This window comes from Rutidosis leptorrhynchoides, chromosome 4 (genome assembly GCF_046630445.1).
Source record: "Rutidosis leptorrhynchoides isolate AG116_Rl617_1_P2 chromosome 4, CSIRO_AGI_Rlap_v1, whole genome shotgun sequence".
Taxonomy (NCBI): Eukaryota; Viridiplantae; Streptophyta; class Magnoliopsida; order Asterales; family Asteraceae; genus Rutidosis; species Rutidosis leptorrhynchoides.
In genome coordinates, this window is record NC_092336.1 from 524,531,599 (window position 1) to 524,543,357 (window position 11,759).

General features: G+C 31.7%; 1 long non-coding RNA gene across 5 annotated transcripts; it reads right to left on the reverse strand.

The window, feature by feature from the left end:
- Window positions 1–4,894: 4,894 nt before the first annotated feature.
- On the reverse strand, window positions 4,895–8,137 carry LOC139844920 (uncharacterized). Of its 5 annotated transcripts, none has more exons than XR_011758127.1 (8): window positions 8,050–8,137; window positions 7,918–7,973; window positions 7,704–7,753; window positions 7,406–7,625; window positions 7,103–7,256; window positions 5,844–6,315; window positions 5,435–5,771; window positions 4,895–5,190 (listed from the first exon to the last, which is right to left on the reverse strand). It is a non-coding gene; the product is annotated as an uncharacterized lncRNA (long non-coding RNA). The 5 variants fall into 5 exon arrangements; XR_011758129.1 differs by having other exon boundaries at window positions 5,435–5,510; window positions 5,594–5,771; window positions 7,918–8,127; XR_011758128.1 differs by lacking the exon at window positions 7,704–7,753.
- Between the last annotated feature and the right edge of the window lie 3,622 nt (window positions 8,138–11,759).

Here is an 11,759-nt window from a genome sequence, read left to right on the forward strand (position 1 = left end):
TAAGGTTCCGAATTTTACCAGCGTTTCTTTCTTTCAGCAGCACAATTCGATTGAAAAACACAAAATTAGGGTTTCTTAAACGCAGATTAGGTTTCCTATTTACATCTTAGTGATGATAATTGGAATGATTCAGGGTGATTTCATCAAATTAATTTCGGTTCCTAGACAGGGCATCAAGTATATTTATATAATTTGATTTCGCTTTCTAATCAATGGTATCATCAAATTTAATTTTTTTTTATGTTTATAGATAGATTAACTCTATATATTCAAACTTTAATTGTTTATTCCGATTGTTATGAAATTTATGTTATTCAGGATTTTTAATCGACCGACTTTAACTAATTTCACCTTTGATTATGGTTTTCGACATAATCTAATTGCTTACATATATACCTGTTTGGTAATATTCTAATACAAACCGATACAAACTCCTTTTGGTACTAAACAATGATACGAAACTGATTAGTAAAAATATTTTGTTGGTTGTTATTCTGTGTTGTATAACTTATTGGTGATTCTGGAAATTTTGATAGTGGTTCAGAGGGTTTTAAAATTTCTAATATATCATTACCTCTGATTCTCAAGCTGTTTCAAATGGTGAGTTTCTTTCAATGTAATATTTGTGGCATTTAGCAGCTGTTAAGTTTTATGATTGTGTTTTGTACTAAGCTATTTTGATTTTATTTTTTAAGTTGCAGCAACTAATATTGAATGCCCCTTGTAGTCATCCGTTTTATAGCGATCGTATTTACCACAAAAATAAGTTAGAAAGAAGACGTGATAAAAGGACAACCACAAAAATAAGTTACATATGGTGTATCAAAATTTCAGTATGTATGCAAAGCCTCTAAATAAGCATATTTTATGTGTCCATTCACTAATATATACAATACTGTTTGCAGTGGTTTTAATGGTGTCATATGTGTAGGTTAGCAATCTCTTTTTTTCTTGAAGGTATGCTTCCTTTCCCCGATTAGGTATTTAACAGTATTAATTTTGAATGTTATTTTTTCACTTATTGAATCAATTTATGTGTATTGTAAATCGGCTTTAACGACTATCAAAACTATAATCATCTTTTGTGTATCGTTATTTTTTACACTTATTGAATGTTATTTTTATCTTATTCTTATGGTTATAGTTAATGAGGGGAAAATAGATTCGATTTTATAGTTTTGCCTGGACTGTTGAATGTATAATTGTATATGATGATATGAATTCTACTGGGTTACATTTGTTGACATAGCCATTGTTTCCTTGCTTACACTGTGCTACAAATATGACTATTTTTTCACTTCATTTTGTTGCTTGATTGCTCAATTTTTTGTTTACTTGTGTTGACTTTTGGCCTGACCTTTTGAGGTAAATGTGTACAGATGGCGGACGAAGTGTTTCATGTATATCCTATGAATAAAATAGGAGTAAAAATTATGATGACAAATAATGAAGAATTGTTTAAACATGGTCAAACTGTCAAAGTAGTTTCTTGCAAGCATTTAGATTAAGCTTTAAGAATATTTGAATTTGCCTCTTTCCTATATGTTGTCGATGGCACACTTAGTTTTGTTGCTGCAGAAACTAACCCCCAGGTAATCAATATCAATGAGCCTATGTGAATTTGCCCGTGTTTGATGCAAGCATCATGATTTAAGATTTAATTTATAGCTATTAACAATGTAATATATGCAGGTTTTTGGTGGTGGTGGTTTTACTGCGGCGGTGGTAGTGGTGGTTTTACGCCGGCATCAGTGGTGGGTTTACGGTGGCTGTGGTGGTTACTTTCCTGGTTGAACCGATATCAAACGAAATGAAGGTGATGTAGAAGGTAAACTGAAATTGCGTTCTCTCTTTCATCGTCACAATATTCTTAGATTTTCATTTTCGATTAGTTTTGGCTGAAATATTGATTTTTTGTTGTATGAATTTTGTTATAATTTTACTAATGGTTTCGATTTTTTACTTTTGTGGTTGTTTTATGAAGGTTTGAAACACATTTCAAATTGATCAGTTTCTTGAAACAGGGTTGCCATACCCATAGTAGGTATTATTTCTATGGTGATCAATATCGGTTTGATTGGAAACGATAAAAAATATATTAGGTGAAACTTGCAGATATTATGATTGGTCCCTGTGTTTGCTGTTGTGGCACTGTAGCTACTTCTTACTGAATTCTACCTACTGCAACCAGCTATGTTGTCGTATGATATTGATTAGTTATATTTCTATCCTACACAACTACTGGCTCTTATGTATATAGATGACTGGTACCACATCAAGTTCGAGTTTAAAGTTGTTTAGGATGAGCTGCCTTCATATCCAACGTTGGCTATATTATGGTATTATAAAGTTAGTCTATTTTGATTATCATCAACGTATCATGTGGTGGTCTTTTGCTGCTAAGGTTCGTTTTAAGTGCAAATGGTTCATGGTTTACATGGGTGGCAGAGTTACAGTAGGTATTATCACTGGGTTTTTGGGAACATTCTTGTGATTAAGTGCAGGTATTTCTGTTGTGATGGAGTTCATAATACCAATTGGTCATGTTGGTGGTTTTTGCTGGTTCCCTTAGATTTCAATTATGCTAAAATGAAGACATCAGTTATGGTCTATGGGGGTTCTGTTCCAAGGAGACAAGTGGTATTTCATATGGGATTATTATCTTGGTGGCACAAAAAGCATAGACGAAAAGAATTTGCATGGTGTTAAAAGCTATCTCAACTGCATTGGCTTGAATGTTATTATGTGTTTTAGAAGATGTATCCTGATCAATGTCCTTTGTTTTGGTAATGTCCTTTGTTTTTGGTAATTCTAATATGTATCATAATACTTGAAATTGGGATGTACACTAGAGTGTCCTTTTGTTTTCTTCTGGTCATTCTTTACCATCTTTAGGTCATCTTGTATAAGTGTTTTGGTTGGTCACTAGAATCAACTCCTCAGGTATGCCCCTTGTATCTGTTCCATGTTTTTTTCTTTCTAATGGATTTTTTTTCAGGGCAATGTCCCCTTATCAAAAAAATTTAGTAGCACCTGGTTGTGTATAAGTTAGTTTTTTAACTGTATAGTAACATGGTGTGTTTTATATAAACTGGAATGAAAATTCATCTAACTTTTGTGTAATGCAACAGTTTGTGTTCTATTGTGAGTATGACACATTATTGGCCCTTTCATATAAACCCAAAGGCTTCCATGCAGTAATGGTAGAAAATATTACCAATTGTAATACCATTTTTTCATTCCAATGATTGTAGGTGTTATTATACTACAAATTCGATACACTTTATTTTGTAAATGGGTTGAAATTGCCACGTACTTCAATGGATGTTCTTGATGAAGAAATGTGTACTAATTGTTTTAGTCTACTCTTTGATGCTGTTCTTTTTACATTCAAAGTCAATGCTAAGAGGAGGAAGGCTTAAATAGGCTGATGAATCGTGTAGAATAACATTAGAAACAGTTGAATCCGCATTACAAATTAACTTGACGGATTTCATAACTTTTCTTCGTATATTAAACTTGAAAGAATTGTTAATAAGTATTTTAAGGTCATGTCGGGACCTTGTGCATATTTCGCTTTCGTGTGTTATACACAAATTTGTTTAGAAGCTAAGCATATTTTAGAGATAAAATTTTCTTCGTGTGTATTAATCGTTGATTTTGGTTTGGTTATTTTCTTAACTAATATATATAGTTTTATAGTGATATATTTGGACATACGGTATTTCTTTTACTTTGGTTTTTTATGCAATGCATTTGAATAAACAGCTAATTTCTATATGCCTTTCATTTATTCTTGATGTTTTTTCCTCAGGCATTTAACAACTGTTAATGACTTTGAACCATTTCTTATAGTATATGTAAATTTGTAGAAAAATCTTTGTATTACTTCTTACAAGCAAATTTTTTTTTTTTTTTTTTTTTAAGGCAAACTCACACACACCATTAACACGAATTTTTACAACCACGAAAATGTCCCAAGTGGGTTTTGAACATTCAACTTCTTGGTTGGAGGGCCACCACGATACCGTTGGTCTAAATGCCCTTTTGGTTTCTTACAAGCAATATTTTCATCAATCTCGATAGTTAAATTAAATCTAACATATATACTTGTGTTATTTGTGCATTTTTCTAATTCTCTTATATGTTAGCTAATAACTTTTCATATCTTGGAGCAGGCTGTATTAGCATAAATTCAATCCAACCTTCAGATTGACTCGATCTTCCTTCTACATAGTATGCACATTCACAACATTTTCATAATTGCCTTCTTGCCAACAAGCAGCACATCATCATATATATTCAAGTGTTTGAATGCACCCAGACAACTATAAATTCTCCTATTGTAAATAACTTCATCTCTGTATGCCAAACAGGTCAGTTTTGAACTTCTAAATTAACATACATACATGTTCCCTTAATGATTACATATATGCATCATAATATTACCAATTGAAATTTTAACTCAAACGTATCACAAATCAAAATATTATAATTTTATAACTTTACAAGTAAGATTTTCATGTCTGAAAGTTGTTGTTCTTGCATAATATATTGGAAAAAGTGTCAAACTTTTAACCGCTAATTCATGAGTTTATAGGAAAACGTTTACATGAATAACATTGATATTTTTTTGTCACTAACGATGTTTATGAAACATGCGTTACTAAATATATTGTAAGTTGTTGATATCAATTTTAAATCAACCGTGCAACGCATGGGCTATTAAGGCTAGTAATGAAGGATAATGCAAAGAAGTACATTACAGAGGCAACATATCCAATTAACTTAAAAATAATAAACATCATTTTTTTTTCTTTTTTTTTTTTTTTTTTGCAAAAAAATGAATACTCATATAGAAACGAGGTCGATTTCCAAAGGAAAACGCCCTCAACAAGGAATACAAATGGCCACGGGGGAAACGGGGAAGCTCGCACCTAGAAAGTAACCATCAAAGCTAAAACTATCTATAAACGAGCCTCCCTAACACCCCGCAAAAAACCTAACAAACAACTAACCAATGGAGTATAAATCAATACATACACAACAATACAATGAAATAAAATAACCGGAAAAAGATAACGGACCGTTATAATCAACCTCTTCTTTCCGGATCGATTCTCAATCTTGTAAGATAACACACAAGCGGAGTCGTTACCCGCCACGTTTCCCCCCGCCAACCGTGTCAAGCTGGTGATTTCAAATCATTTATTGATAATCGGTCAAAAATGTAGCCAACAGTAAGAGAAGTAATCATCTTATCTTTTTTTTATCTATAATTATATGATGAACCTTAATATTAAGAACATGACGATTATTATATAAAGATAAAGTTTTTTAGTCAACCATATGAAAAACTGTAATTACTAAATCAACAATAGGCAATTGAATATTAAAAATTCAAATTGTAATCTCACTTTGGTTAAGTTTTTACCATGAATCCTGAATTAGAATCACATCTGACTTCAATCTTCACGTGCACACTTACAAATCAAGTTCCATCCATAGCACTAATCACAATCGTTACAAAATCGAAGACTGGTTGATAACATAATATTTAACAGAACTGAAGTTAGAGAATGAAGAAAACAACCTTTAGGGAAATTTCGGTTTCTTGAACATATATGTATTGATAATACGAAGCTGGTCGTCATAATCGAATATCAATGCTTGATAAGAACACAATGGGTCCTTTATTTCCAACAGTATCTTTAACTAACGACTATTTTGATGCTCATGTTTGTTCTTATTGGTACCCGTGGTTGTACTTCCTATTGAAAGCATAAAACATACATAAGCCAACAGCAGGCATTGTATTAGCTATAACAATCTCAGATATGTACCTTCCTGTTCGATACTATCAATCCAAATACATTTTTAAGATCCACCCACGGACTTTGAAAACACTCCAGATTTTCACAAATATCCAAAAGATCACCATTTAACTCAATGTTCCAACTTCCATGAATGCCAAGATGAGTCAGAGACTTGGATTTGTTGACGATTTCAGAAAGACCCGAATCACCAAACTTTCAGTAAGTAAGTTTGATGTTCTTTAGACTTGGCATAATATCAGCAATGGTTTTGACTTCAGAGTCATCAATAGACAAACTACTAACTATGGTAAGGCATGTTTTTTTCAAGTGAACCAAAGATTTGGATTGGTTACCAAACGTTGCAACACCTTTAGCGGTGATTTGTAAGCAATTGCTGATATCTAAGACTGTAAGATTTGGAAGTGGCTTCATATGCTTTAGTATCATTTTGTCACTGATTACGCTCACTGGGATATGCAGCTCCTTCAGAAATCGTCCACTGCAAAAATATAAAATAATAAACTATGTAATTAATGTTCAATCTCTACCAAATGAAACACTTCAAATGTGTTCTCTTGGACTTAGTTACATAAAATCGGTCGATTTGAGAGGTGTTTAATCTCTCACGGGGAAGAATGTTTTGACAGGACTAATCGGGTCAAAAGTCGTCCAGAGTAATTTAAAATCATACATACCTTTCAGTCAACTACGATTATGGTTATCATAAAGATATATGGTTTTTATAATTCATAATATAAATTCATAATATAAATATAAATATAAATATAGTTATAAAACTTGGTGTAAAGCGTCGATGGGTCGGCCCAACCTGAGCAGACCTGTCTGGACAAGTGGCTAGTCCAGAGCCTTTGATCCACCCATTTCACCTCAAATTAAGAATTTTACTTAAGAAGCAACAGATGTAATACATTGATCTTCACTAAATGACCAACCCATTTGGACAGGTGTATTATCAGCCCGTTTGACATACTCATTACGCTACATTCAAAAAGGTTGCTTAGCCCAAAACAAAAGATAATAAGATTCCACATCAAGTTGATGAGGTTACCAGATTAGCCATCCTTGTGGTAAAATGGCTATATAAAAACGACAATAACTGGATTTCAAAACGTTTTATCTAGAACTCATTCAGTTAAGACTTGGGTACACAGGGTCAAAAGTTATCCAAAGTATCTTTAAATCATTGAAACCGCTGCATTAAATCACACAAGAGCTTAAAACTTACAGTAAAAAAAATTACAAAGAATAAAGCGGAAATAACCTACCTAGCATATACATCAACTGGCCAGACATTCCCTTTGACTTGGGGTGCGACTGATAGAAAAACTTGTAATATGCATTGACTTGCAAGGCCAAGCTATTATATGGAAATACATATAATAAATCATAAAAAACACTATTTCGAGCTTGCTCTTCAGGCTGAAAAAAGAATTCCATAAATGACATAACATGTGAACAAAAACAGAAGTTAGTGTTTTGCAACAAATTGAAATGTAGACACCATAACACGTTATCAAAAGCACTTTAAGACACCATAACAAATGCAAAGTTGAAATGTAGCAAAATACCGAACCGTTATCTTCAAGCTTTCTTGTTTCAGTGAGTAGCTTATTCTCATTAACAAATGGCAATTTGGCCACACCATGTTTCCCAGGAAAACAAAAAATTAAAATACAGAAGATCTCATGTAACTTAGCAAAGCAGTGAAACTAATCGAAAAACATTTTGTTAACAAACACAAAATTACCTGCCATGAAAAACGCTTTTCATTCATATGAATGCCAAAATCTACAAGTACATATAAATCTCAACATTATTTATACTGTTAACTTTCATTTCTCAAAAATTAAAAATAATCGAAATTACCAAAAGGGTAGATGTCAATTATAGGTGATGATGGGTCAGTCATCAATTTTCTGTATTTATCAGGTAGAGCATTTGAAACGTAGCATAAAACTTCAATTAATAAAAGAACAATCGACAGTAAAGGAAATTAAAGTAACGTTTAAGTTAATTAATCAATAATGAATAACCTTTATTTTTTATTGAGAAACTTCAAAAATAATTAATCGACAATCACCTCTAAAAAACAACCTTAAACATCTGACGGGGAATCCATCACTTCCGACTGAAAATCTGTCATCATTGGCAACCTGAAAAATTACATTGAAAGGAAATTAAACTGAAAAACGCTCGCAACCAAGAATCGGACCTGAAACATGTCGTAAAGGACGAAGATGACGACTGAAAAATAAGGTGGAAACCCTAGTAATTGTTCTGAAATTACTGGCTCATTTAATGAAACCCTAATTTTGTTACAAAGTCCCGTGTTTTTTTATTATTAGAAGGGTATTTTAAGAATAGGGATGATTCTAACACATCATTTTTGATCCTCACACACTTATTTTAACATTTTACTCTTCTAATAATACTTCATTTCTTTAAATTGGTGTATGAAGATCAAAAAAATGTGTGTGAGAATCATCCCCTTTAAGAATAGAGCGAATGTAAAATTGATTTATTAGCTAATTTTTTAATGGATGATTAAGAATCCTTGGATAAAAGGAATTAAGGGGTATTATAATGTAATTTTCTAATCAAATGGTAGTTAATTAGTTTTTGAAAATATTTATTAGCTAATCGAGACTCTCTTTTAATGTATATATATAATATATATAGTGATAGTGATATATATATATATATATATATATATATATATATATATATATATATATATATATATATATATATATATATATATATATATATATACCTGATAGTGCTCCAAATGAACATATATTTAGTAGTAATATCCTCCCAACATGTAAATTATTTAGTTGTAATTGTCCTATTTTAAGTTGTAATCGTTTATATTAAATAAGTGCGAAGACAAAAGGCGAAAACGACGGTTTGAAGACGCAAATAACCAAAAAGCTCAAATGTACAAGATACAATCCAAGTGGTTCAATTTATTGATAAGAAACGTCTAAAAATGACAAAAGTACAAGTTGCGGAACGCAAAGTACAAGATATTAAATTGTACGCAAGGACGTTCGAAAATCCGGAACCGGGACATGAGTCAACTATCAACGCCCGACGCAACGGACCAAAAATTACAAGTCAGTTATGCACAAGAATATAATATAATATATAAAAGGTCACGAATTCTGCGAGTAAAAATAACATAATAATAATAATACTCTGTAGTATAATATAAATAAATATATATATAGTATGTATATATATATATATATATATATATATATATATATATATATATATTAGTGTTATATTAGATTAGTTTGGGTTATGTAAAAGTTATTTTTACGGGTTTTTGAAGTCGAAATTCTGTCCGTGTAACACTACGCGATAAATACTCAATGTAAGTTATGTTCTCCTTTTTAAATTAATGTCTCGTATTTAAGTTATTATTATGCTTATTTGAGCCAAAGTAATCATGATGTTGGACTAAATATTAAAGACGGGGTAATTGGGCTTTGTACCATAATTAGGGTTTGGACAAAAGAACGACACTTGTGAAAATTAGACTATGGGCTATTAATGGGCTTTATATTTGTTTAACTAAATGATAGTTTGTTAATTTTAATATAAAGATTTACAATTAGACTGTGATGACCCGAAAATTTCCGACCAAATTTAAATTTAATCTTCATATGTTTCCAACACAATAAGCAGAGTCTGTAATGTTGAAATCTTAAAAACTTTGAACTGTGTTTAATATATTCATTTAACCTTTGACTACTCCCGACGATTCACGAACAATAAATTGTGAATAGATATGTGGGTATGTATATATAAATAATAATTCAAAATATAATTTGAAGTATTATATGTTATTGTTATTAAAATTTAATAAAATAAAAAAATAGGATATTATAATAATTATTATTTAAAATATATCTCGGTATATAAATACAGTATACTAAAAGTAAATATTAAATGATTGTAATACTCGTTTGTTGTTTCGATTGATATTAAACAAGTTAAATTCAAACTTATGTAATTTTAAAATAGACGGTGATCCGAAAATGAGCTATATAAATTTTAGGATTATTAAAAATATATTTAGAAGCTAATTGATAAATTTCAACCCTTTTTATATTTCACCCATAAATGAGAGGGACAGTTGATGTAATTTTTGTTTAATAATTTATGATCGAATTTTATACCATAATGAACGAAATAAATAACGTTACTTAATTTAAAAATTTGAGACTTTTCCGAAGACATTTATGTGACACTAATTAACAACGGAGTACAATATAATACCCCTATTAAACTGTCAGTAAAAAAAAAAAAAAAAAGCACGGCGGCTAACTATTGTACACTATTGCACATGATTGGAATTGGATTACTATTCTTGGATCCAATAATAATTTGATATAATATTGTAGATAAAGATAGTATATGTATATTCTTATTCTTATTGTGAACAATAAACTAAAAACCACAAAAACCATCCCCTAGCATCCTCCATCACATATCATCCTCACTCAACCGGCCACCATCACCACCGTGCAGCCACCTTCCTTTATATTTCTGTTTCACGATGTAACCACCACCACCGGAATCAACAGCCACCACCTTGCAAACTTTCATCACCTTCGGCCACACCACCATCGGCCATAATCACTCCATTACAACCACCAAGAATCTTCCATCTTGGGACACCATGATAAGTGCTACTAATTCCTGTTTATGTTTCATGTTACTAACGAACAAACGCCACACTCACTAACCACGGTTCCTACAACCTTTCACCACCACTCTTTCTATCTCTCTCTCTAATCTCAATCGAAAACCACAACCCACCATGACCATCATCGATCTACTATTTTTCTCTCCCCCATTCTTGCCCGAGAACACCACTTCCATGATCACTACTACTGCAGCTATTACATTCTTTCTGTCCAAGCAAAACCATCGCAAATCACCCTTGTTTCTGCTATAAATGAGTACTTTTAAACATTTGTTTATCGCTACTTTGTTTCTGTTTTAAACTGTCGCCAATCATCACTCATTTAACCACATATCAACACCACAAAACAAGATTTGATCAAACCTTGAACCAAACCTTCGCCCACTTTTATTTTCATGTCCATCACCACCTTCGTCACTTTAACCCAGCTGCACCCTCTCTATTTTCTATTTAATTCGAACACCATTAAACCACCACCTTTTCACTGCTATTCGTTATATTTTTTTCTCTTCTGTTTCGGTTGAAACCCACAAACCCAAGATAACCCCATCGCTATATAGCTGCTACTCATTTCTGTTTTGGCAGCCATGAATCACCTCCACTTCGCCATTGCTACTTTCCTGTTTCGTTTCCTAATGTTGCTCGAGATTTTTCTTGTTGTAGCCATAGAATGTTGCTTCACTTCTGTTTTCTTATAACAACGAAATTAATGATAATAAACATTGATTTAGATGATGAGAAAAAAAAAGTGATTTTTATGTATTATAAAGATGATGAAAAATGATGAAATAATAGTGGAGGATAATGATGAATAGACCTACGTGTTCTTTTCTATTTTTTTTCTTCTGAATTCTTGTCGACAAGGAATGCAAGAAATGGGATGGTGGATCAGGCCGTAAAAATCTTTTTATTAGATTGCTAAATGGGCTATTAAATCGATTTCTTTATTGGGCTCCTTCATTATACAAACCCATTTGAGTTCTCTGTTATGGAACAAACTATACCCCCTTTGGGTTCGATCAATCTTATCATCAGTTGCAATTCGAGTGTTTATTTTGTTGTTGTTATTCGATGATGCACAAGAATGATGTTAGTGGAAGTTAAAATGTTGATATGATGAGAGAATGTAAGAATGAAGATGATGATGTTTTCAATTGATGATGATTAGATTATGTCATGATTCTTTAATGATCGTGAGTGAT